Here is a 27,961-nt window from a genome sequence, read left to right on the forward strand (position 1 = left end):
GTGCTCAACAGGAACATCTCTAGATAAAGCAGATGTAGAGGACTTTGCCCTGGTAGAATAAGCTCTTAAACCCTCTGGAGGTTCCTTACCGGCCAAAGAGTAACAAATCTTGATGCACAAGACAATCGGTCTGGAAAGTGTGCGCTTGTGCACCGCTCTGCCTTTCCAGCAGCCAGCAAAGCCCACGAAGAGCTGGTCATACACACGATAGTCTTTAGTTCTATTAAGGTAAAAACTCACCGCCTTCTTAGGGTCCAAGCGGTGAAGCCGCTCCTCCTCCTTGGAAGGGTGAGGGGGAGGATAGAAGGAAGGAAGGGGAATGGAATGCCCCAGATGGAAGGGAGTTACCACCTTAGGCAGAAAAGCAGCCCTGGCCTGAGCACCATTCTATCAGCATGAATAGTCAAGAATGGGGGTTTTGAACTCAGAGCTTGAAGCTCACTTACCCCTCCTTGCCGAGGTAATGGCAACAAGAAACACAGTTTTTAACGACACTAACCTCAAGGGACACTTGTGTAAGGTCTCGAAGGGAGAACCCATCAAATAGGTTAAGACAAGATTTAAGTCCCATTGAGGCACAATAAAAGGAGTGGGCAGATATTTGTTGGTAAGGCCCTTAATGTATCGTAACTCAATGGGTGATTTAAACAAATGGACGGCTGGTCCGGCATGCAAAGGAACGCCGACAAAGCCGATAAATAGCCTTTCACAGTAGCCACAGCAAAACCCTGCTGGGCCAGAGACAGAGCAAACTGAAGAATGTCAGATTAGCGAGCCCTTAAAGGGTCAATAGACTTCTCCACACACCAACAAACAAATTTGGACCACCTATGTGAATAAATAGACTTGGTGGAGAGACGACTGGTGGACAAAATAACGTCCACCACATCAGAAGGAAGAGAAAAAGAATTCAGGTTGCCCCGTTCAATCTCCAGGCATGAAGGTGTAAGGTCTGGAGGTTGGGGTACATTGCCCTCGCAAAGACACCATACATTGCATTAAGATAATGCGATGGGTCTTGCCCTGGTTCAGGAAAAAGAGGGTACTCGCCTGGAATACGCTCAGGCATCACCAGACTCTTGCCTTCCGGCACCGACGGTGGATCCATTGGAGTCGACAACTCTCCAGGTACTGGTACCTCTTCAACCGGAGCCGGAGAATTTCTCCGAAATGGAGAAGGAATCGGCGACGTCGACTGTGCCAATGAAGCCACTAGAGAAGTCGCTCTTTCTGGAGAAGGAGATACATAGTCCTTACGATGTTGATGGTCTGTCGTGGTCGACTTCGGAGCCTCTTCCTTATCCGAACCGCGTCAAGAGCCGTGTCGTCTTCTTGGGTTTTGAAGCATGACCCAACGTCGACTTCGAGCCTGACCTCGATCTCCTCCGACCCTTCTTCTCCTTTCGCATCTTTGCCATGAACAGCTTGGCTTCCTTTCTATGAGCCTTCGGGATCCATTTTCCTGCAGCAAGCGCAACCCTCGACATCATGGTCCGATGACAAACACAACGGTCATGAGGATCTGTTATGGACATATGTCCACCGCACTCCCTGCAGGGCTTCAATCCTGACTTCCTAGACGACATCTTTAAAAAAAGAGAAACAAAAAAAAAAAAAAGTGTAGGATACAAGCCAGAATACACAAAGTAGCAATACAACTACGGAGAATCCAAAAAAAGTTAGCGTCGACGCCGCGGAAAAAAGGGAACTGACGTCATCATGCCGACGAGGCTCTCTTATGGCTCCGGTGACGTCAGCGAGGTCGCGAGCGGAGCCGTGCCTCTGTGACGTCGTCCTCGTCTTAGTCGGCAAGAGCTACAAAAATTTACGAATGCTGCTGGCGCAGGGGATATTCACAATGTGAGGAATCCACTGGCAGATGTATCAATCAGAAATGAATTTTTCAACAGCTCAAAAAACCCTGCATTTTCTTTGATGCAAACTGAACCCAATTATCTGAATCAATCTCTTCCAGTATACTTTCTCAGTAAAACAAAACAACAAAAAAACTCTAAAAGAAACTATTAAGTACCTCAGTGGTGACACTACGACCATACATCTCCATGGCCACTTACAGTAAACAATCAAAATGACAGCTACAAGCCATTTCTCCCATTTACTTCAGTAATTCAGTGGTACACTTCTTATAAGTGATCCAACAGGGATCCAACAGGGATGGCATCCTGAGCCAGAATATTCTTGCACTTGGATTCCTGTCACTACCCCAATTCATTCAACACATCAGAAGTAACTTCCTGAACCAAAATACATATTCTTCCCAGTGTCCTTTACCAGCGATAAGCACCATTTAACCAGGAGAACTGGTCCATGGATGCAGTTTTATTCTTAACTCTCCCGATATTGCGACCCCACACTCATTTCACCTCAACCAGTATACCCAGGCCATATGTTAATGTCCAATAAGTTAATGTTTGGTGATCATTTCTGAACTCTTCCTTCCCTAAAATGGTATGCTAGTTCAACAGGATGTTCACATGCACCTCATCGACCATAGCGAAGTAACAATTGACTATCCTTTTTCATACATTTTTTTGCTATAACTTAAATCTACATGGTTGACCTGTGCATTATTCTCTCCACCACCGGTCACGTATTTAGTGGTATTCTTGCACTGGTGTTTAGAAATATAACAAATCTTATCCAAAAGGCCAGGCCCGGTGGCTAACGCTACGATAACAGCTATTCTCCTTTTTTAACTAAAACACTATCAGCACCACTCATATTTTATTTTCCTAATCCCTCCAGCTCCTGGGACAGGCAGATTTTTATTTTTTTAAGAACGCTCAATGCTTCTTCCAATACAGACTACTACTTCAAGTGTTGTTTTGATACCCTCACAACCTCTCATGTACAGGTTATATTTATTTAGGTATAATTAAGACTTCATCGCATAAAACATATGATATATGTTCAGTGACACTAACCGCACATTGCTCACAGACGCTCATCCTACTACTCAACATTCGTGCCCTCCTATTCCACCCCCTTCCCCATCGAAATATGCACCTCTCCATTTATGTTCACTTTTTACCTCTTATCCACACCGGTTGTAAAAATATCATATTTGCCCAATATAACAAGGGGGTTGGGGGGAGGAGCACAACTGAGGCACGGGACACCGGGGACTCCAAATCCTGGCACTACTTGCAGCCGAGCACCGGCAACTCGAATTCCTGTTTGCGTCCGGAGGCACATAAGAGGGTCAGGGTCTCGCGCAGTACGGGAAAGCACAACGGAGGCACCGGACACTCCAAATCCCGGCACCATTTGCGGCCAAGTACTGCCAACCGGACTTCCTGTTTGCACCCGGAGGCGCATAAGAGGGTTGGGCCACCCCTCTTTCGTCCAGAAGTCATCATGGGTAAACGCAAACTGTCATGTGGTACTGATTGAGACAAAGCGAAAGCAAAAAAGTACCACATAACTGTGCTTTTATCATATCTTATCGGACAACAGCAGTAGGAGCATTAGCAGACGAGATCCATAATGTAGAGGAGCAGCTAGGCCTGGGGGCTAAGGTAGCATCTGCAAATACCCTGCCTATAGCAGCGCCACAGCATGTAATCTCAGGCGCAGACACTGACATTAGCTGCTGAGGAGAGTGCTCCCACACAGGCCAAGCAAAGTGCCTGGCCTATCACAGGATCCACTGACTAAAGAAGGGGGTGGACTTGCCAGGAATACATCCCCTATTTCGAACATGGCCACTAATAAAACAAGCATTGGCATAGCCAATAGGTCTCGCTTTTGGGACCTTATAAGTATTTAGTTATGCAGCACAATATCCTGAGTGCAACAACATCAACTGTTGCACGGCTAAACACTTATAAGGTCCCAAAGGTGAAACCTATTGGCTATGTCAATGCTTGTTCTACCTGGAGTAAGACGACCTCGTCCAAACAAAGCAGTAGGTTTAAGGAGATTTATTTCTTAAAATTAAATAAGTTTCATGTTCAAAATAAAGATACAGCATCCCACCAATAGCTGTGCAGTTCCTCAGTCTGTCTACTACTCACTGATGCTCTCAACGTACTGGTATTCTAACTGAATCATACTCTAAAGACATGACATACTGCTAAAGACCCTTACACAAAGACTGACCTACCAGAAAACCACATTAAAGCAAATAGATGACAGAAAGCCCTTTCTCTACATCCTTGCCTAATTCTGAGGAGAGCATATTTTGCACCCTTGATACTGAATTACTTCCCATAACTACAATAAAATCGCAAAACATTTCTAAGGTTCAAATGTGTCAGAATATGCATTGTGATAACCAAAATACGTTTGCGCTTGTAAGAATGCCCAAACCTCTAGAGAATTCCTATCTAGGATTACCCACTTCCCAGAAATATTAAGTGAATAAATCCAAGTATAAGTGTGAAGCCAGGTTTTCTGAATTGCAAAGGTGGATGTGTGCTTGCAAATCAAGCTGTTTGTCGGGGGCTAAGTCTGGCTTAGTTAGGTGTTCAAACAGTTTTAAGTATTCGGCCCTGTATGTTATGTAGGTTTCACTACCTGATCAGGCCTACGAATGAAAATAGATGCTATATTTTTGGTTTCTCTTTCAAGCAGCAGAACAACAAACATCTCTCTAGACATTTGTAATTTGAATAGCCGAACAGAGATAACGGATGCACACTTGTTTCCCTCGCCGGCAGTATTTCTTGGTGAGATCTTGAACATTCATGTTTTATGGCATGCCAACTAGCAAACTATATTGCAGCTACCAAGGCAGCCAGTGATAAAGAAATAAATGAACACCTGAGAAATTAGACAACTTCTGGAATGTTATAAATGCAGGGGGTGGGGTACAGACAAATAGTGCACCCACTTCCACCAGCATTTAGTAAATTCAATAGCTTAAAAAAAGCTGCAGAGCCAAAGAGGAACAAAAAGACACAGAGTGTGTAAGTTGTAGGTTTGCAACAATGGTTTCTGTCCCTGCAGTACAAATTCAGAACATTCGGAAGTTGCATACTAAAGCGAAGTATTTTTCTCTTACTCTACACATATATCTTGATGATTATAACCCGGACGAAGCATTAAAAAGCCTTCATAACATTTGCTGTACTTCGCTTCAGTACAGGCACTGTCAAAACGGATTTATTACCCACTGACGAGTTCTGAAGGTGTCAAAAGCATAACAGAAATGACTTTATAAGTTATTTTGTGACAAAGAACCCTAGCATATTTGCCCTTGGCCCCATATATATGCCTTCTTCGCATTTTAATCCAGTATAAAAAGGACCACTGCAAACTACCTTTTGGCACTTAACAGCTGGCACAGCATACATAATTTTCAATTCCATACTATGGTATTAAAATCGAAAGTAGAGCGCTAGGTTGTGTCTGAAAAGCAGGATAGGTGCTATAAAAAAAAACTAACAAATAATAATAAAAGGGCACAAGTGAGAGCAGAGGAGAAAAAACCGATACGAGGGAAGATGGAATAGGGACAGGATGAAAAATGAAACCGAGATTGGGGAGAGGTGGGGAGAGGTGAGTGGGAGGTCCAGGCAGCTTCATGGCAATGGAGATTAAAAAAATCCCAGTTGATGCAGAGAGATGATGTGGTTAATCATCTAGAGCTGCAGACTTTGAAACGGAGGAACCAGGCTCAAGTGTTTTTATTTTGTATTTAATTTTATTCTACACAGTGTGTTTGGCTACACAGTATGTTTACTACGATGCCTTAGAGCAATTAAACTTGCCTCCCGGCCCACCGAGCCCCTCATTAATTAACACTATTACCCAATAAGCATTTGCAATGCAAAAGGTCTCGCAGCATTAAAGTTTGAGTTACTGGCATTGTAGATGACAATGCTTTGCATTCATTTTTAATTGGTACATAAACAGTGCCAGGAAGCGGTCCACAGTGAGCGTGAGGCGAGGCAGGAGCACAATGTCACACCTATGCAGTGCCAGGAAGCGGTCCACAGTGAGTGTGAGGCGAGGCAGGAGCACAGTGTCACACATGTGCAGTGCCAGGAAGCGGTCCACAGTGAGTGTGAGGCGAGGCAGGAGCACAGTGTCACACCTGTGCAGTGCCAGGAAGCGGTTTACAGTGAGTGTGAGGCGAGGCAGGAGCACAGTGTCACACCTAAGCAGTGTAACAGCCATGCAGTGTGCCCCCGTGCAACGCCACCCAGCGTTTTGCCAGCGCCGACCAGTGTCGGAGTATTGCCACCCCGGAATGTGTCACCGGTGTGCACCGTACCCCCAGTGCTGTGTCACCGCCGTGCAGTATGAAGCGGCAGTCTAAAGGGACAGTGGGGGCTCTTGGCCACGGGCAGCAAGGGTTAAATCACAAAAGGCTTTTGCCGAGCAGCCTTGCATACCAGGCATACGACACAGACACACGATGCTGTGCAGACCCAGGCCTCAGGTCCGTGTTTATTGCTCACAAGTTGACAAGTTTTCATTACAGAGAAGTTTCCGTGAACAGTCTGGCCATATCTAGGGTCCCGTGGGGCGATGTGGAAGGAGAGGGCTGGGGAGAGGTCACAGAGGCGAGGGTGGAGCAGACGTTTTGCAGGATAAATACGAAACAGTTTCGAGTAAACCGAGGCGGGGAAGGGGGCGTCAGGTGTAGGGCCGGGCAATATGAGTTCTAATCACAGCTTCTCCACTTGAGCAACTAACCGTGATTCAGGGCTAATGACTTCATGAGGCATTGCCAGTTCCCTTACCTGTCAGCAGCGGAAGTGCCTAGAAACCGTTTTAAGCGCTATACAAACACTGGGCATTTCCGCTAAGGTGAGCGGCCGGTTGAGAGTACCAGCTCAGCATATAGTCTATGCGGATGTGGGCCATGAGGGGCGCCTCCACCTTCTTCTTCATCCCGGCCTGGCCTGGGCAGGCCCGGGAAGGCGGGGGCCCCACCCGCTCCAAAGTCTTGACTTTCCTTAAGTTTTCCATGCCGGACGGGATGGGAGGGGCGGGGGTCTGTGGCACAGCCTTAGGCCCCTCAGCTGTCGTAGCGCCTGGACTCTGCACCCCAGGCGCGGAGGACAGGCAGGGCAGGCCCGACACTAAGAAATGGGGAGGCTGGGTCTCTTGTCCGACCGGGGTGATGGAGGAATAGCCTCGTTGAGATAGAGGGATGTCCGGAAAATACATGGTGGCAGTATGATGGGGTAAGTACCGAGCCACGGAGGTACGACCGAGTCAGTACTCTGCCAGTCGGCAAGGAGCGGACAGCACAGCTGGGCCAAGTCCACGTTCAGCATAGTTTGGGTCAAATCTGGCATTTTTAGTATGACAGAGAAAAGCCTGAGCGAAGTGTGCTGGAAGGGGCCACGAGTGGGTGCAGTTTGTCATTTCCAGTCTGCGGACACAGGCAGCACGAGTGTGTAAAGTCAATACTGTGCCAGTCTGCGAACACAGGCCATCACGCGTGCCTAAAGCCAATACTGTGCCAGTCTGCAGGCAGAAGTTACGGTTGAGTGATTTACCCCGAATCACTGGATCTTGAGCCCACGGCGACCACTCAAAGCTGGTTCCCCATCTCCAAAGTCGGCAGCTCTGAATGTTGACCTGGTCACTTTTTCGAAATACTTCGTATTTTTATTTATAATCTAGGAAGGCAGATGTGCTCTGATAGTAGAACGTGGTATTGCAATCTAGCCGCTCCTGTGCCGTGTACACAAAGAGGGAGGGGAGAGACATGCACTATGTACAGGTTTGAGTTGCAAGATGACTGGCAAGCACACGAAATCGAGTGTTCCTGCACTTAAACTGTTTGAGCATGTAACGAAAAGAAATGACACCCACTGCTCGCATTTCACCAGTTCCTGCAGAGCTCAGACACCTCCGCCGATGGGGTGCAGCGAGCCACCAAATCTGGTTCAATTTTGACTCAGACATTTGAGAGCCCCCGGGGCACTCACAGCGTCCGTCCCGCCTGCCTGCCTCCCTCGGCTGTTTCTCGCTCACGCACATGTAAAGAGATAAGACGTGCAGGGCGAGTGCCGGTCCAGCGAGAAGGGGCGGGACTGCGATAGCCTATTCCGAAGCGCGCCTTCGGATCGGGCCGCACGACGTCACATGGGCTGTCTACGGTAGAAGCTCACGCGCGCGACCCGATCCGAAGGCACGCGTCGGAATGAGACGCCGCCATAGGGAATGCTGGGCGCGCGGCCAGCTCTCGTCTCCCCTTCGTCGCGTTTTTCTGCTGAAACGCCTACTATAGTTCTTCGCGCGTTACTAGCCGAGACCTAAAAACCATACCGGTATGCCATTTACAGCGCTAATACATAACAGTTATCCACTCATTCTCGCAGGGGCATTAATCTCCCAAGAAATTGAAGCCTCGGCTCCATATTATTGTAATTTTGCCAGCGTCAGAGTGACGCGATCTGTGGTGGGGGAGGGAATTAAAGCACGGAGAGAGGCACGCAAGGCTTAATAAGCCTTGACAGAAACCCACATGGCGGCTGCTCGCAAGCTTGAGGCCAGGAAAAGCCTCTGGTCACACTTTTAAAAGCCTGTTTACTACATTTCTCGCAGAGCAGCGCATGCGCTGGCTCAGCAAGACCTAAAAAGGAGGAAGAAAGGCACACAGTTGGGTACGGTCACAGCCGAACTTCCACCTCAGAAGGGGAGGGGTGAAAGAACTTTAGCCTAGGAAGATTGTTTGTTTTCCCACCTCAATACAACTGGGAGTTGTTATTCAATCACGTTAGGGGACATTCTTTGGGACATTCCGGGAGGACTTAGTCACACATGTTAAATCAGTGTTAGAGGGAATGATGGAGAGATTGCCACAAAAAGAGACAACCGGCAGACTCTAGCCTCAGGGTTAAGGACAAGAAGGTTATGTGCAACGTGCCTAATAACATTCAAAATACCCAACACACAAAAGGTGGTGTCCGCGAGGGGGGGGGTTCAATATAATACCCTACACCTTGGGGCATCTAAGCCGGATAAGGATAATGGGGGGGGGGGGGGGGGGAGGGGAATGGAAACTAGACAGGCAGTCACTGATCCAAATTGCCTGGGGTCCCAACTATTGTCAGAAAAGCCATCCCAGATAGAGCCCAGTAAATCACCCATACTTTGGTCTGGTAACAGATGCAGGCTGTATTTGCTATCTGAGGCTACCCCTCTGGTAGCAGTACTAATACGGGTACCCCTGTCAAAGATAAAAACAACCAAACCGATGCCGAGGAGCCAAGCTCGCGTCCGAGATGGCCGCATTTTAGCTCGGCTCCGTTCGCTTTCCTGTCTGGAACGTCTATCCTGTGTTTTATCCTGCCCCGGGAAGTATTCTTTGATAGACTATGGAACTACGACATTTCACAGGCACTTACCGTTTGATCCGTTTGTTCCTGGGTGCCGCGGATCCTGGGCTGCACCCTTGTCTGCTTCGGGGCCTCCGGAGCGAGCGGGCCTGACACTCCTTGGCAGCGCCCGGGCGGGGCGGAGCGCTGTGGCCGGCCCTTGGTGGCGGTGTGGGTTCGGTCGGAGAGGCCGATGTGCAATTAGACCGATTACGGCTATCCGGGCCTGATCCGGCGGTCCTGCGGCCTGGTGTTGGGGCGCTGCCTTCCATGGACGGGGTTGACCGTGTATGTGGCTCGTCTCCCCTTTATTCTCCGGTCCGGCCATTTTGAGTCCCTCCGCCCGGATTCGGAGAACGGAGCCGGTAGCGTGTGGGGAGCCGGCGACCCGCCTTCTTCTGGTGGCCCCCCTTCCTGCTCTGGTGGTACCTCTGCTGGTGGTCGGCTGTATCCTGTTTGCCCCGCTGGTGTCCGGACGGGGGTCGGAGTTTGCCGCGGCCCCGCCGGGCTTCTAAGATGGCGGCCGACCCCATGTCTCTCGGACTGGCCGAGACTGGCGACGCTGGTCCGCCGCATGGCACGTTTGCTGAATACCGTAAAGGTGAGCCTTCGCTTGGCGACATCCTCGCCGCCTTGCGCTCCTGGAGTGCTCCCATGGCCGCGCCTATCATTGACCTGGAGGAGGATCATTTTGCCGGGCCTGCTGAGCCCCCCCCGGTGTGTGCGGCTTCATCTCTGTTGTGTGCTGCTGGAACTTTCCTGGAGGTCGTGGGCCCGGCGGCTGCCGTTGGTGTGGGTGTACGGATGTCCGCTGCCCTTCTTCATCCTGTGCTCCCCCCTGTACAGGGGGTCCGCCGGCCGGGTCCCGTCCGGACCGGCCTTGTTGGATCTCCCTTTCCCTTTTTGCCTCGAATGGCCGAACGAAGATCCTGTGACTGCTCCGCCGGATCGGCTTCCCTCATATTGTCGTCGGAACTGTGCCTGCATTGCCTGAGGTGGTTGCCGTCCTTTCCTGTTCATCCGGGTCGCAATCGATATGACTTGTGTGGATTGCCGATCGGACTCCCTGTTATTCACCTCCTGTTCCACATGATCTGGTTCCTTGTGCGTTGGACGACTACAGTTTGGGATAAACAAGGACAGGGTTGAGATGAACTTACCTCGGTGGACTGTTATCTTGCGGTATGGTCGGATGATCAGTTTGTAACTGTATGACTATGTTCGATTCTCCTTCTTGTTCCTGGAGCTTATCCTTGTGCTTATTATCTTCCCGTGGGTTCTGAGTATTTTCGGACGGGAGGGTGGGAGCTGATGGGGTTTTGATTATATGGCTCCTCTCCCGTTGCTACTTCCCTGTTTTCCCTTCTTTTTGTCTTTGTGGTTCTTTCTTACTTTTATCTCTTCTATATTTCGGGTTCTGATTAGGGCGACAGGCACGCTGCCGGGGGGTAGGCCATAGCCTTCTGCAGGGGTGCAGGGTGGGATGTGCGGGGTGGGGGGGGGGTCTGTTGTATTGTGTTTTCCCCTCATTCTTTTTTTGGTTCTATGGCTCTTATGTATCCCCTTTTTTCGAGACGCGGTGTCGGCATGTGGCCCCCTGGGGTGTTTTTGCTAGCATGGGCCTTCTGGTATTCCTGCCGTCATGGTTTACTACGCATTCATTCCTCCTGTTACCACTGGTTCCATGTGCTGATCTATTCTTGAGTGCTTCGTTAGCCGTGGGGTGCGTGCAGTGATGCTGCGTTCTTACTTCTCCCCCCTTTTTTTCCTATGTCTTTTCCCCCCCTTTTTTTTTTTCCCCTCTCCCCCTTTTTCTTTCCTCCCCCGGGTTGTTGTGGCAGAGGGCTCTTTGTTTTGCAAGCCTATTTTTAGTTTTGTGTATTATTGTGTGTTTTCGTAGTGGTGGGAGGGCGCTGGGCAGCGGTTGCAATTGCTTATTACTGTGGGACTCACGTTCTGCCTTTGCCAAAATGTACCTGTTCTTTTTTAATTTTCCTGTGTTCGATACTTCTGCTTGTTCGCGGCCCACCACGGCCCTCTGGACTTTACGGATTGCCCTTATTCTGAGACACCCTTTCTTCTATTATAAAATCAACCTTCTCTCATCCTGTACGTGATGGTTGCTCGGTGGCTTCTTGCCTTTGCTTCTCGTATGGATTACTGTGATGTCCTGTGGGAGCTTCTGTATTGCCTGCTATGTTTCTTTTATTGTGGTGGCCAGCCCGATGGGTTGTAGGCCCGTATCTGTGAGCGCTTTCTGTACAATAAAGGTTTAAAAAAAAAAAAAAAAACAACCAAACCACAAAAGAGATCTGTAAAGCAAAATTATGTTGCGAAAAACGGTCGGATGGGGGGGGGGGGGGGGAATGGGGGACTAGAGCATCTTCGAAAATCATAATGGTCAGACGGGTGGGATGGGTCAGTCAGCGTTCTAAATCAGAATAGGGTGACTATCGTCATCAACTTTGGCCAGAGTAATGTAGCTAGTTGGCTATTTCAAGAAGGTCATAAAGGCACAGGTGGTATTAAAGAACTCCCTCTTGGTTATTTCTATCCACCAGTATTGGAAAGTCATGCCAGGGACCCCAAATCTCTGTTGAGACGGTCTTCAGGGTTAGTCGGAAATGGGTCTGGTATAAGATCTAAGAACAGTAAGTACCTGGGTACTTGTTTTTGTTCGGTGGTTCTGACCTCTCTATTCTACCTTGTTTCGACTGAGACCTCCCATGGATTCGTGACCGATGTTACTGGCAGCAGATCCTGACTAAAATGGCAGATGTCTGGTGGAGCTGCTCCGACAGCTATAGAGGACATCGGCTCCGGTTCACTACCTCGGCCGTCACCTACCCAGCCGCACATAGAGCACAGTGCTAGTTTTCTCTCCGCTGGTTCCAGTTTCTTCCTTTGACTCCCAACGAGCTCCTGTGGGTCTGCCGCTGCGGATGCCTGGCTTTGCCGCCATGGTGGCCCTGCCGATTGACGCTTCCTATCCGGACCTTTGCTGCAATTCACTGTCTGCGGCGCCTATCTGGGCCGCGTGGCCGCCCGACTTCCTTTCGGGACCAGAAACTCGGCTGTCTGCCATCCCGCAGCTCAGCAGCTTAGAACTGCGAGAATTTGGGAGATCTCGGCTTTCACCTGCATGCTGGTCAATTCTGTTGCTGCCTAGAATCCCGCTGGCCCGAGGCTTCGAAAGACGCATGGGTCTGGTCTACCGGCATTAGAGCCACCACGAGAATGCCGCGGCGCGGCTGTCCTGATCTCAGAGTTGGTTTCCTTCACCTGCATCGACGCGCCTGCCTGACCCCCTTGCTGCCTTCCCCTTACGAGGCTGCTGCCTGAGCTCCCGCATCTTCTCTGTTTTTTCTGGGCTACCAATGTGTTTGTGGGTGATCAACGACCTCTTGACTTTCTTCATTATGGATCTGGTATCTGCCCCCATTCAACCCTGCTCATGGGGTAGGTTTTCCTTTAAAAAAAAAATAATTTTCACCCGATGTGTATTTGCCCGCAATGCCGCCAATTTTGTTTGCGAGGTACCTGGGGTCCTGGAGTCTGAAACCACCATCTCACGGTCTCGTCATTCCTCCTGAATGACTCAATTAACTGATCAGCGCCTTGTTCCCCCGTACTGAATATGGACTTTGAACTGATCTGCATTCGCTACCCCTCTTTCTCCTCACCATCTACGCTCCCTTATTCTCATTTTTTTCTATTCTATGTAAGTCCTAGTAACTGATGTCTTTTGTATCTGATTTAACAATATGTAATTCATGTAAAGCGCGGATACCTCTGGGTCTAGCCAGAGCTATTTAAAACTCAAATAAACAGTAATAGTTTTCCCCTTTTGTTGGGCTCTTCCAATCCACCTGCATGTTATCCAAACTCAGCTGAGGCAATCAGAGAGAGGGCAGTAGAAAAAAGAATTGAACTAACAAATAGATTTTCCCCGTTGAGTCAGCTAGATGACTTATAAATTCCTCCCCTAGGCAAAGTCAGCACATGGTTAACTCTAGTATTTCTACTACTTGCCCCAGAATGGGAAGCTAGAACAAACAAATACTCCAAGGTACTCAGCTGGAACATAGCAGGTGTAAGAAATAAAACAGATGACTCAAGGTGGCGTGATATATTAAGGGAGTACGATATGGTTGGGCTTCAAGAGACTTTGGAAATTGATAATACCCTTTGGGTGGATGTCTATACAACTTATTCTGAGCCCACACGGCCTTCCGCAGCTGTGAGAGTAAATGGCGATTTGGCAACCCTTATTTCCTTAAATGTCTTAGGTAACCATTGTAAATTGGATTCTGGGTCCTATAAATGGTCTTGTGGTTCAGATTACGCCCAATAATGCGCCTAAAGTACATGTTAACTTTTCATAACTCATTTGAAAGAACCACTGTGAATTTAAATTCATGCAGTTTGAATAGCTTTCTCATTCAAGGAAAAGCAAACTAAACCTTATTCGGTTATTATTTTAGGAGATTTTAATATACACTTGTGTACAAGGAACTGCCATGTCACTGACAATCTTGCCCCCTGTGTTTATTCAGAGACCCATTTCGAACATGCACAACAAGGTGCGATTTTAGAGGACACTTTAGCGGAATTCGGCCTATCATACCCTAATTCCAAGAGTGACAAGGTAGGTATCTCCCCTGCTTTAAGGGAAGGGATGTATATTCCACAATTGATTACATCTTCCTCAATACAGCCATGTTAACCCTGGTAATAGTCTACGCTGCCCAATGGTCACGCTTCAGTAATCATAACCCTATACATCTCTTTAGCGGGGGCATTAGGGTCACCCCCAAAATGGGGAAGACCGTTGCAGTACCAAACCTAAAGACAAAGGATCAAGGCCGCAGACTTAAAAAAAGGTGTAAGGTACACCCGGATCATTTGATAAATGATCTATTAGATACCGTTGGGAATGAGATTGATCTCTGCGTAGCAGGCATTAAAAGGGAAGCAGAAATTCTTATAGCCTATGATGGGATCTGCAAACAGGTTGCCAGAGCTCTCAGATATCCTAACAGGGAATTCACAAATAGAGGAGAGGTGGTTTGATCATAACTGTACAGTTGCCCAACAGAATCTAATCTCTGCATTATAGCAAACAGAATCTAATCTCTGCATTATAGCAAAAACCCAAAGACTAATCTTTAATAGCTGCACTTAGGAAAACATACAAGCAGGCCATACGCACACGTCAAACAGAAATCAAACAGAAATCAAACAGGATGCCTAAAACAATTTATTGTCCGTGGACATCAAGAATAGTGCCAAGTTTTGGGAAATGGTTCAAAAAACCACTCTTCTCTGGTGTCAGTGGTAGTACATTGCACTATAATATAGCGAGCCATTTTAAAACATATATATGATTACCAGGATGATCAGGTAGTCTTAGGCACACGGTCGAGGCTTACAGTCTGGCTTTCACAGAAAAGGAAGTAGCCATGGCTATTTCACAAATGACAAATAAAGCTCCCAGACCGCATGGCGTTCCGGCTAACCTTTTTAAGCTAAATGTGCCATTATGGTCCAAAATAATATCACATGTATTTAATATGGCTGGTCAGTAGGGTCTGCCGAGATTCTGGTCAGAGTCAATTATTGTCCCAGTTTAAAAAAAAAAAAGGGCAGAGAGGACACCCACGATGTTACAGGCCTATATTGCCGATTGACTCAGCAGTCAAAGTGTTGGGAAGAGAGATCCTCAGTAAACTGACAGACTGGCTTGATCAGTGTAATGTACTACTAAACCTGCAATACGGTTTTCGGATACTACACCTGGCCTTTATGGATATGTCCACCGCCTTTGACCCAGTAAACCAATCCAAATTATGGGTATTACTACTTGAACTAGGCAATCATCGGAACATTGTACATTTTTTGTCTATCTGCATAGGGACCTCACTGCCACAGTAAGATTTGACCAAAAGGGCAACCATACGCTGGGAATACGCATCATTAGAGGAGATAGACAGGGATGCATTTTAGCTCCCCTATTGTTCATCCTACATAGTAATAATTTAAACTCAGTTCTGGGTGCGGCCAGTAAGCTATTCCACAAGTGGGGGAGTGGCTGATACAAGCTCTTTTATATGCAGACGATGCTGCCTTATTAGCATGATCAGCGGTCGGCCTACAGTGTCTAAGTGCCTTTGCAGATTTTATGAGATCGCTGGACTTAAGTCAATTTTTCTAAATCTCACATAATGATTATGGGCTTTAGACCTAGAAAACCCAAAAAGCAATACTGTGAAAGAAGCAAAATATGGATTAGTTACTTACCTGTAATCCTAGTTCTCTTCCAGGGGGTCCTCATCAATAGTCATAAGCATTAGACGGGACCCCGGAAACACTATATTATATGTGCCCCACATACATATATATATATATATATATATATATATATATATATATATATATATATATATATATATATATATATATATATATATATATATATAAATATAAAACTATATATCTATATAGAAGCAATTGCAGCCTAATAAACACTAGAGCTGAAACATGCTGTAAAGAATTTCCACCATACATGAATAACATGCATTAGAAACATGAGAAACAACAATAAAGTTAGTTTTGGAACAGTTTTAATGCTCAGAAAACAGTAGAAATTCTTATAAAACACTGAAGGTATAGGAAGCTCCCAGGCTGCATTGCAAACACAGTCTAAAAAGCTAACCTGTAGCTGCATGCAATAAACTGACAGTGCCTTTAACCCCTTCAGTGCTGATGACGGCCCCCGTCCGTCATGCACCGCAGTGGGCGTGTGCGGATGACGGCTGGGGGCCGTCATGAACCCGCCCACTTCGGAAAAACGCCGCACAGGTGCAGAATCGCGGCCGCGCCCAAGGGGTTAAGGCACACCTGACCCCCAGCTTCCCATCATGCCTCAGGGGTGACAGTTAGGTCAGTTGTCCTTTGCGGAGACTGAAAAACCATGAAAACTAAGAGGTTAACAATATCTCCAACTTAACATAGTCCTTTGCCCGGGGAGGCAGGAGGGATACTTATGACTTTGATGAGGATACACCTGGAAGAGAACTAGGATTACAGGTAAGTAACTAATCTTTCTCTTCCAGGGGATCCTCATCAATAGTCATAAGCATTAGAATAGAATAGCGAGCCCCACCTCATCTCCCTGCGGGCAAAGGAAAACACAGCAAATATAATCAGTAAGCTTAGTTAAAAACACCAAGCCAGGATAGAGTAAAAAAACACTATCCGAACAGATTCCTCAAGGAGGCCTGGCCTACTTGAGAATCAGCCCTGGAATCAGACTCTAGGCAGTAGTGCCTCGTAAAATATGAACTGATTTCCAGGTTGCGGCCTTGCAAATTTCTGACATAGGGACGTCATGCAAGAATGCAACAGTGGCCGCTTTCCCCCTGGTGGAATGAGCCTTGGGAGGTAAAGGTAAGGGCCTTTTCGCCAGCTGATAAGCTAAGGTAATGCATGAAACAATCCATCTTGAAATGGATCTCTTAGCAGCTGGGAAGCCAGTTCTCATGGCACCATAATTAACAAACAATTGATCTGTCTACCTTATCTCTTTTGTAATTTGTAAGTAGAACTTAAGTACTCTTAAGATCGTAGGAATGAAGCGACCGCTCAGCTGGGGTCACCGGATCAGGGAAGAAAGATGGCTAGGAAATGGACTGATTGATGTGAAAATCAGACACCACCTTAGGGAGAAAAGAAGGATGTGCCCTCAAGACTACTCTGTTATGGTGGAAAACAGTGTAAGGCTCATTGGACATAACGCTTGTATCTCGCTTACTCTGCGCGCTGATGTAAATCGCTACTAGAAAAGCGGCCTTCCAAGATGAGTGCTGCAAGGAAGCTCTGTGGATGGGCTCAAAGGGAGGGCCCATCAACTTAGACAACACCAGGTTCAACTCTCACGGAGAAGGGTTTCTAACAGGAGGATACACTTTCTTTAACCCCTATAAGAAGTCCTTGACCACCTGCATTTGGAAAAAGGAGGGCGGACTACGTGACTTCCTATAAGCTGTAATGGCAGATAAATGCACTCTGATCGAAGCATATTTAAGACCAGATCTTGCTAGGTACAGAAGGTAAGGGAGAATAACATCCTCCTGTCCCTTCGTGGGATCAAAGTGATGCGCTCTCTACACCAAAGAAAAAACCTCTTCCATTTAAACGCATATGGCGTTCTCGTGGATGGTCTTTTCGCTTCCTTTAAAATATGCATACAATCAGGAGGCAGATTTAAATGTCCGTATTGTAGGACTTCAGGAGCCATGCTGTCAAGTTCAGTGAGGGAAGGTTGGGATGAAGAATCCTCCCTACCATCTTGGACAGAAGGTCCGGCCGGTAAGGTAGTCTCCTGTGTGGAAGCACCGACAGATGTAGAAGGTCTGGGTACCACCACTGCCGTGGCCAGTCTGGAGCTATCAGAATTATGGTCATGTTGGATCTGAGTAGCTTGGACACCACCTTCGGGATCAGGGGCAGAGGAGGAAAGGCGTAGGCAAATGTCCCTGACCTGTCCATCAAAAGAGCATTCCCTCTTGTCCCTGGACGGTGAAACCTGGACGCGAAGGCGTGGCATTTTGTGTTTGCCATCCGCGAACAGATCTATTTCCGGACGACCCCAACGATGGAAAAGGTCTGCCACCACCTCATCGTGCAGCACCCAGTCTGGCTGATCTTCGAAGTGCCTGCTGAGGGCGTCTGCCTTGACGTTTAGCTCTCCTGGAAGATGCACTGCCACCAACTAGAGGTTCCGGGCGAGCAGCCAGTGCCAGATGGCCTGAGACTCCAGGGAGAGCGGACGTGATAAGAGTTCCACCGTGCTTGTTCAGGTAGAACAAGGTCGTCGTGTTGTCTGTCTGGACCAGGTCTGAATCGGACTCGATTGCAGGCAGGAAAGCTTTCAGAGCTAGATGGACTGCCCGGAGTTCCAGCATGTTGATGTCGTAGGTCTGTTCTTTTGCCGACCACCGTCCTCTAATCTGAAGGCATCTCATGTGCGCACCCCAGCCTTGCAGAGATGCGTCTGTCACCACCGATTGCACCGGTAGTGGTTGGTGAAAAGGGACTCCCACCATCAGATTCCGCTGCTGAGTCCACCATGAGAGGGACGATCTGGATGCCCGAGAGAGAGATCTGATCCTCCCAGCGACCTGTTGACAGATCCCACTGGTCCTCCAGAGTCTGCTGCAGAGGACGCATCCTCAGCCTGGCGTTGGGAATTAGGAAGATGCAGGACGCCATGGATCCTAGCAGGGATGCCACCTGCATGACTGTCTGATTCCGCGCCTGGAGCAGAAGCCTGCATCTGTGCTTCATGGAAGACAGTCTCTCCTCTGAAGGATACGCTCTTCCCACACTTGTGTCCAGAACGGAGCCGAGATAGTGGATGGTCTGGGTGGGCTGCTGCACCGACTTGTTCACGTTGGCATGCAGCCTGAGGTCATGTAACTGCTGCAGGCAGAACTGGAAGTCGTGACTCACTTGCAGTGGGGACGGACCTTTTAGCAGCCAGTCGTCCAAGTATGGATAGACGAAAAGTCATTTTCTGTGAAGAAAGGCTGCCACCACTGCCATGCATTTGGTGAAGACTCGCGGAGCCGACTTCAGTCCAAAGGGCAGAACCTTTTATTGATAATGTTTGTGACCGACCACAAACCGCAGGTACTTTCGATGTCGTTTCGTGATGGAGATGTGGAAGTACGCATCTAGGAGGTCCACCGAACACATCCAATCCCCTACTTGCAGATGTGGACATATTTGGTGAAGGGCCAACATGCGAAACATTTCCTTAACTATGACTGTTCAGTAGTCGAAGGTCCAGAATCGGTCGAAACTTGCCCTCCTGATCTTTTTTGGGGACAAGAAAGTATCTGGAGTAAACTCCTTTTCCTCTTTGAGAGGGTGGAACCTCCTTTATCGCCTGCTTTTGGAGAAGAGTTCTCACCTCTTTTCGAAGCAACTGTAACTGATGGGGACGAGACTTTTTTGGTGGAATGTCCTTCGGAAGCGCTCAGAAACGTAGCGCATATCCATTGCTCAGTATATTCAGCACCCAGCGATCTTCTGTGATGCTGGCCCACTCTGCTAGATGTTGAGAAGCACTTCCTCCCACTGGAGTGGGCAACGGAGGCGGAGGAAGCCACTGCTCAGGACTTCCCTCCTCTCGTCGTGGTAGAGGACTGCTGTTGGTGACCACCGCTACCTCTGTTGGACTTTCCTCCTCGAAACTCGGTCTTCCCCTGGTTCTTATTTTGGGACCACTGAGGAGTTTGAACCCTCTGTTGAGGCCCTTTGCCACGGTTGGATATGTAGCGGCGCTTAAATTCTTTTTTCTTCTCCAGCCCAACTGCCTTGACCATGTCCCACTCTGTCTTCATCCTAGTCATCTCCTCGTCAGCATGGGAGCCGAAGAGAGAAGAGCCGGAGGTTCATGATTCTTTGTTGAGCGTCTGGCTTAAGTCCTGTTAACCGCAACCAGGACGATCTTCTGGCGCATATTCCATGCGGGTAAGAGTGCGCTGAGAACACCGCGCCATCTGCCGCTGTGCTTATTGCTTGGTTAGCCACCAGAGATCCCTCTGTGACTATCTCTGCAAAATCTTTCTGGTCTTCCTTTGGGAGCTTGGCAACGCTCCAAAGAGTCCCAGAGAGCCCTGTCATACCTGCCAAGCAACGCAGCCGTGCTGGAGACCTTAAGAGAAGCCGCAGCAGAAGTGCAGACCTTGCGACCCCACGAGTCCTGGGACTTGCTGTCCTTGTCTGGTGGAACAGAAGAAGTGGCCGAAACAGCATGTGTCTTTTTCGCTGCTGCCACAATGACAGTCTGCAAGAGGGTCGGTCTTGACGAAGATTGGATCTGAGGTTGCCGGCTTGTATTTTTTCCAGAGACGAGCCGGAACCGCCTTAATGGTCCCTGGAGTTAAAAACGTGTCCATGACTGGGTCAAGGATCCCAGGAACCAGTGGCAGTAGAGGTCGAGATGCTGGGAGAAGCGTGGCTCAGTGGTTAGAGGCGGCAGACCCGGAAGCTGAGATTGGCCGTGGACCAGGGTTCGATTCCCTGCCTCGGCGGGTCTCGGGCTCAAAAGAAATTCCACGGACTCGACAATTCTCGCTCCGGTGCCTATTCGACTCACGGGGTCACACTCTGCGACTCTGGGCAATAGCTTGCTTAATCTCCACTACGGCCCCTTGCGGCGGGATGCCTGGCTTTCACCTTGTGGATACCCTGCCGGGGTTTCTCACAGGGGAATACCAGAACGGGTTCCCTAAGCATGCGCCTTGATGCCTTCGGGTGATACGTGCGCTATATAAGTCGCAATACAGTCTTCTTATGGAGAGTCTCAAAAATCACTGTTGTCGTGACTTGCGGGACAGACATCTCAATATTAAGCTTTTGGGTACCTCTTTGCAGAACCTTATGATAGGTGGTAATATTGTCTATGGGAGAGAACCTGGTGGTCGGGCTGTCCGATAGTGTGGGAGAGTAATCTCTCATGGAGGATAGGGTGGAGGAAGACAAGGACGTCGATGGTGTTCTCCTACGCCAGTGGTTCCCAAACTTTTTCGACCTGTGGCTCCCTTGACCTAATTGTCAGTTGGCCGTGGCTCCCCACCATTTTTTACCGGTGGGAGGATATAAGCCCGACCTCGGGAGTACTTCCAGTTTTCTCCCTGATATTAATTGGGATGAAGCCAATGAAGGTCAAATTGCTGTGTCTACAGCTACAATTAATCCAAATTAATTCCTATTTTTACACCATTTTTTTGCTTGAACTTTTTTCTTTAATTTCAACATTGTTTCATGTTGCTTTTCAATTGGAACTTCAAATCCCAACATGCATCACATCTGCATTATATAATGCGATTTCTCCCCTCCCAATGCATTTTGGCTTGTTGCCTTCTTCAGGGAAAAGTCTAGAAAAAGTAAAACATTACATTCCTTTATTCAGGAGGTTCTCCACCAAATAAACTGTAACCACCACCACACTCCTCGTGGTTTCTTAAAATATGCTTTTAAGTTTGTGCTCACTTTCAGCAATGTGAAAAGTTAGTGAGTGTCCTACCCATCCTACATAAAAAATAATGCGCACCGTTTTCGTTGTGGAAGTGTGAACGTTTAGCATAGCGTGAAATGTGTCTCTACGTTTGGGCTCGCTCTCAGCACTGTGGTTAGTTAACGTGTCTCCTAAACCTCATGCATAGAAACTTATATTATCTCCGTATGGTCGCATATTCTTAAGCATGCCCCTTAAACGCTATACGTTCCGCTATAAACTCTGTCCACACAATTTTGCAAACCTTCTGGGTACCAATATACACCCTCCCGCTCCGTGCTTTTCTTTATCAAAAGAGCCTTCCCTTGCACGAAGCAACAAAAAAGCTGCCCCACATGCTTTCCGGTTAATCGGGATAAACACGCTCCTGTTTTCTGAAACTACCGCATGGGTGCGAGCTAGTTAGTACGTGTGTGTGTGTGTGTGTTAAATGCTCGATTAGCAGCTTGACGTGATGTTATAAACCTAGAAAGTGGACTGATCGGCGTGTGCAGTGCGCGCTACTATGTGGATTAATGAAGTATTATTTCTACAAAGTGGATGTCATTGGCGGTCTCTTGTGTAGAAAAACGTGCTATCTTCCCCACCTTGTGTGCGGCGCCCCTAGCTACGCTTAACGGCGCACCAGGGCGCCGTGGCGCACAGTTTGGGAACCACCGTCCTACGCCGTCGATGTTCAGAAAACCTCCCTTCTCTCCATCTCCCAGTGTGGTCCTCACGCCTCGGAGAGCGAGACCTGTGGCGCCTTGTCTCTGGAGACCTCGCCTGTCTGTGTCTAGGATGGCTCGCTCTGTCTGCTTCGTCCACTAGTCTCTGTAAAGGAGACCTATGTACAGAGCTGGCATATTCCTGCATCCGCCTTGCTGCTCCAGAGTCCTTCCAGTGACTTGAAGGTAGGTACCATCTTAGGGACAACTGAGTCGCAGCAGGGGCCCCCTTTGATCGTGAAGGAGACTTCGGAACCTGCTGCCCGTGTCCGCGAGTGGGCAACTTTGTATATGCCCTCCTGGAAGAGTGAGGAGACGAATGTCGGGACGCCGACTCTTTCACCAGGACCACTGAGTCCCCAGATCTCACCGAGGCCTGTTTCGACGGACGCATTCTGGACACTGATCTAGGCTCCTGCCATCCTCTCGACGTCAAACGCATCCTCGGCGTCGATCGGTGCCGATGAGATGCAGGTGAGTGCTCGCTAGACGTCGAACGGCGATGTGAAGCCGACGACAGAGGACGTCTCACTCGACGCCGAATGTCTTCTAGACGACGGCGGAGCTGGATGCAGTCTCGACGTCGAAGGTTTTTGAAATGACGACGGAGGGGTTTGTCTCGCCCTTGACGCCGAACGCCGTCGATACGACGACAGAGACTTCAACCTAGACGGCGATCGTCGCCCAGTTGACGACGGCGCAGGTGTCCCCATTCTCGACGTCTATCGCTGGCGGGATTGCGACGACAGAAGAGAACCTGCCCTCGACGTCGAAGGATGGCCTTGGTACCTCAACGCCGATCGTAGTCGAGATGACGACGGCGAAGGGTCCCTGCTCCTCGACGCCGATCGTCGCCGGGTTGATAACGGCGGAGGAGTCTGGTCTCTCGACACCGGGTTGACGACAGCAGAGGATGAATCTTCGACGTCTACGACATATCTTTTCTCGATGGCGAGCCTGCCGTCGCGTGTCTTTTCTTCGATAAATGACGATTTTGAAGATCTCTTTTCAGCGCCGAGCCTGACGCTGAAGCTGAAGGACGCGAGGACTTACTTCTAGTAGATGTTCTAGCCCTCTTGGAGCCCTTCTTGACTGGAGATCTTCCTCTTGACAGGCCATAAATACGAAATCGCTCTCTGTCTTTCAAAGTTCTGCTGGTCAGGTGCTGACAGTGAGAGCAGGCCTTAGGGTCATAGTCTTCAGGGAGACCAAGGATACAGACTTCGTGAGAGTGTTTTGGCCTTCTTATGACCACAAGAAGGGCAAGAGTCAAAAAGAGACAACAAGGAGTTAAAAATGCCTTAATCTGTCAAAAAAGGACAGTCTCACTTCTAAGGATGTAAAACGTTGAAGTAAAGAGAAAAAGTTGTCAAAAGTGAAAAGATTTTTCTGAAGAAATCAGAAAAGAGTAGAGCTGTGTTGCCAGGATCCTTCCCGAAGGAGCCGGAAAGAACAACTGACCTAACGGTCACCCCTGAGGCATGATGGGAAGCTGGGGGTCAGGAGTGCCCTAAAGGCACAGTGTCAGTTTATTGCATGCAGCTACAGGTTAGCTTTTCAGTCTTTTTAGACTGTGTGTTTGCAATGCAGCCTGGGAGCTTCCTACGCTTTCAGTGTCTTATATTTCTACTGTTTTCTGAGCATTAAAACATTTCCAAAACAAACGTTGTTGGTCATGTTTCTAATGCATGTATGGTGTGTGTTGGTTGGTGTGTTGGTTGGTGTGTTGGTTGGTGTGTTGGTTGGTGTGTTGGTTGGTGTGTTGGTTGGTGTGTTGGTTGGTGTGTTGGTTGGTGTGTTGGTTGGTGTGTTGGTTGGTGTGTTGGTTGGTGTGTTGGTTGGTGTGTTGGTTGGTGTGTTGGTTGGTGTGTTGGTTGGTGTGTTGGTTGGTGTGTTGGTTGGTGTGTTGGTTGGTGTGTTGGTTGGTGTGTTGGTTGGTGTGTTGGTTGGTTGGTGTGTTGGTGTGTTGGTGTGTTGGTGTGTTGGTGTGTTGGTGTGTTATAATAGTGTTTCCGGGGTCCCACGCATGGGCGGGAATATTCTAATGCTTAGGACTATTGATGAGGACCCCCTGGAAGAGAACTAGGGTAACTACATTTTCGTACTTTATTTGATATTTATATGGCGCAGCGAATCATCCCCAGAGGATCTCTCGGCGCATGGCAGCACACAAGCAAGACCCTCGCCCACACCGACCCCCTAGAAGAACCAGGTTTTTAAACATTTCTTAAAGTGTCCCAGAGAGGTACAGAGACAAATCTCGGTATCCTATTCCAATGAAAGGGGGCAAGATAGGAAAAAGCGTGCCCTCCAATTCTAGATTTATTGATCTTACAAGGTACGAAAAGGTTTTGATTGATCTCAACTGGTGGCCGGGACAAAGGCCCTTACCTTCTTCCTTAGGTATGCTGGCCCCAGGCCTCGCCTTGAATACTAATGTGAGAAGTTTAAAGACTGCTCTCTTTCTGATGGGCATCCAGTGTAAGGGTATCAGCAAGGGTCGAGACGGGGGAACGTCTAGGCTTATTTAAAGCCATTCTTGCAGCAGTATTTTGCAAAACCTGGAGCCTAGAGAAAAGCTCTTCCCTGACTCCTACCAATAGTGCGTTGCCATAGTCCAGCCTGCTCCCAATAAGCGCCTGAATAAGGGTCTTTCGCATCCAAAGGGATCCAAGGAAATACTTTCCGTAGCATTCTCAATATCCCAAAACAGGTGCTTGAAAGGGTCTTTACATGGTCCTCAGACGATAATTTTCTATCCAACAGGACTCCCAAATTCCTAACTTGTTTTGTGGGGGAAGGAGGCTCCCCCAATTCTGAGGGCCACCAATCTGTCGTCCACAGTTCCTCCGCCTTCCCAAACAGGAGAATCTCCTTTTTGCTGGAGTTAAGATGGAGGAAATTGTCCCCCATCCAGGCAGCTGTGTTCAACATACAGGTCTTAAACTTGGCCCTGGTGACAGCTGGATCAGATTCAAATGGGATTATCACCTGCGTTTCATTCACATACGAAGTCGCAGGCTCTTACGATGGCGGACAAAGGGGCCACATATATGTTGAACAGAGTAGGGCTTAGGATTGAGCCCTGGAGTACCCCCTCGTCAAGTTGGGTGGTTACTGACATAAATTAGTCTAATTTGACACATTGTGATCTATTTGACAGGAAGCTTTGCAGCCAAGCCAGTGCTGGACCTTCGACACCAATCTCCTGCAATCTGCAAAGCAGGATGTTATGCGAGATGGTGTTGAAGGCTGCTGACAGATCAAGGAGCATCAGCATAGTACTTAATGTTCTATTCGATGATAGGGATACATGGGACCCGCAAAAGTAACACTATGGAAAGATAAACTGAGTGGTTCTCGATTACGTGTACACGTTAGGGGTGAAGCCAGTACAAGCTATGTTAAACATTTTTAGAGCAAAGTGTATTGCGATCTCAAATTACGGCTCAGAAATCTGAGGATAAGGATCTCCCCAAAGGAAAATACATTTTTGTAAAATCTGCTATCAGTTCCACAATCTTCACCTTCCTATATTATTCACAAGGAAACTGGCAATGGTTATGTGTCAGGTTTGATCGGAATAGCCCACTCCTTGAAGGGTAATGACCTGGACCAATCCGGAATTAGAAATGAATCGTGAGATCTTCCGTGATTGCCTAGCTATGAACGAAGCAAGTAGTAATCCCTGGTTGAGCTACATTAAAAGGTGGACAACCAAATTAGATCGTCCTGAGCTATTTAATTCACCAAATAAGTTATTGAAGGAAGATTAATCTAGGGCCAAGAAATCCTATTTATATAGGATACATACTGAAAGAGAGGCCAGAGTGTTCATGAAACCAACAGTACAAGCACACCAACTGCTGAAAACAAACCTCACAATAGAACCCTTTTTAGATGTAGTAACTAAGCCCCCACCACCTCTTCCTTTTAATAAGATTTAGATTTAACTATTTCACTTTTAATTGGAAGAGCCCCAGGAATGGAGAAAGGTGGAGGAGTTGGGTACCTGCTCCTGCGATTATTTCTCTACCCAAGACACTTTGCTATGTTCTTTGAGCATTATTTGCACATTCGTAAACTTTTTATATGAACTATTTTAAAGGGTAAAAGGCTTCAGGCAGGTAAGGCCTGCACTAGTATATTTGTAGATGCTGAATAATGTTCGGGAAACTTTCAATATTGCTAGTTTCTTGGTTGTGGCAGTTAGAGAAAGAAAAAAAAAAAAAAGAAAGGGACCCGATTTGACATATTTGAACTTTTTTAATCACAATGAATTGAATGTTGATCGGGTTGATCAACATGCCCAAGCGTATTTTATTTTTGTAAAGTCCTGGAATTAGATTTTCTACTAGGTTCTAAAGACAACAACAATCTATTACGGTTTTAAATTAACTGAATGAAGTGATTATGACTGACTGATATATGTTGAAAGTGACACTAACCACACATTGCTCACAGGAGCTCATCATACTGCTCAACATTCTTGCAATCCCATTTCACCCCTTCCCCATCGAAATAGGCACCGCTCAATTAATATAAACTTTTTACCTCTTATCCGCACCTGTTGTATAAATATCATATTTACCGGATATGAAGAAAGGGGGAAGGGGAGGTTTACACTAAAGTGGTGAATTACTATTTTGACCCAAGACCGATTTAAAAAAAACTAAAATAAACAGTAGTTGAAGTTGCAACAACGCGCTATTGCTTTAAAAAAAAAAAAAAGTAAAAAGTATTTATTGCTTTCCTCGCCGTTTCGGTGCCAAATTTAATATTCAACTCAATAGTGCCTTCGGTAATGTCCAGTGCACCATCAACAGTTCAAAAAATACTTAGATTTTGCATGTCCCATATTTGTGCATTTAATTTTGACTGTTTAGGACGACCTTAATCTTCAAACTGTTGACTGAATAACCTAACAGAGGATTCAGAGGTTAAGCTTATCCGGTATGTTTGACCAAAACCTGCTTAAAGATGGATGTGGTGAGGTAATTAAAGAGTTCTCACAGGATTACACAGTTTATGTCACACCACATTTTTAAGAGTAGTGTGAGGGGCCTGAAATTAAATTCAGTTTCCAAAACTTTGGAATCTAATATGGCTATATTCATTAAATGTTTTTAAAAACCGCAATTAAGGGTTGAGCATCCAAGTGTGGAGATATTCAACCATTATTGATTTCTCAAAATCCCATTTCAACATCGAAAGTTGGTTTTAAAAAAAATAATTGCCAAAGAATGAGCACACACATTTCTTTTTCATGTTTAAGAAAATGCAGATCGAGAAACAGTAAGGGCTTTACTCATTGGGATGAAATAGGTGTATCTACGTGACCTGTGGCGGGGAGGGGAGGTGATTTCGTTTGACTGTCCCCAGCAGTTGCACGAGATGGCACCCTCTGAACACGACAGATCTATACAGATCAGACATGCCCTCATGTCAGCGATTCCCCCTGGTTCGGATGTCCCAGAGGCATCGCCCTTAGAAGATAGACTTAACGGAATTTATACAAAAGAAGGCTACGTCTTTCATGTATCGGAAATTGGTAAATAATTTACCCGATCCCACGTGCCCGCTTAAAACCAAATGGGTACAAGACGTGGGGGACATGGATGAGTCTGAGTGGCAGGAGGCATTGGCATCTCCAAGAGAGGCAGGAATACCCTCGCGCCTTAGACTTGTATAATTAAAAAATCTACATTGTTCATACTACACTAGAATAGTGTTACACAAGATGCATCGAATAGATCACCCCTTTTGTCTTCGGCAATGCGGAGATGACGGGACGTTTTACCACACAATGTGGGACTGCCCCAAACTAATGCCATATTGGATCCATGTGATGCGCAATTTGT

The 27,961-nt window shown here is 47.5% G+C and overlaps 1 protein-coding gene across 2 annotated transcripts in view; it reads right to left on the reverse strand.

Annotated features, from left to right (window-relative positions):
- GSPT1 (G1 to S phase transition 1) overlaps nt 1-27,961 on the reverse strand; it is a 548,341-nt gene that overhangs the window by 470,719 nt on the left and 49,661 nt on the right. The gene's annotated exons all lie outside the window — the stretch shown is intronic.

This window comes from Lissotriton helveticus, chromosome 10 (genome assembly GCF_964261635.1).
Source record: "Lissotriton helveticus chromosome 10, aLisHel1.1, whole genome shotgun sequence".
NCBI classification, from domain to species: Eukaryota; Metazoa; Chordata; class Amphibia; order Caudata; family Salamandridae; genus Lissotriton; species Lissotriton helveticus.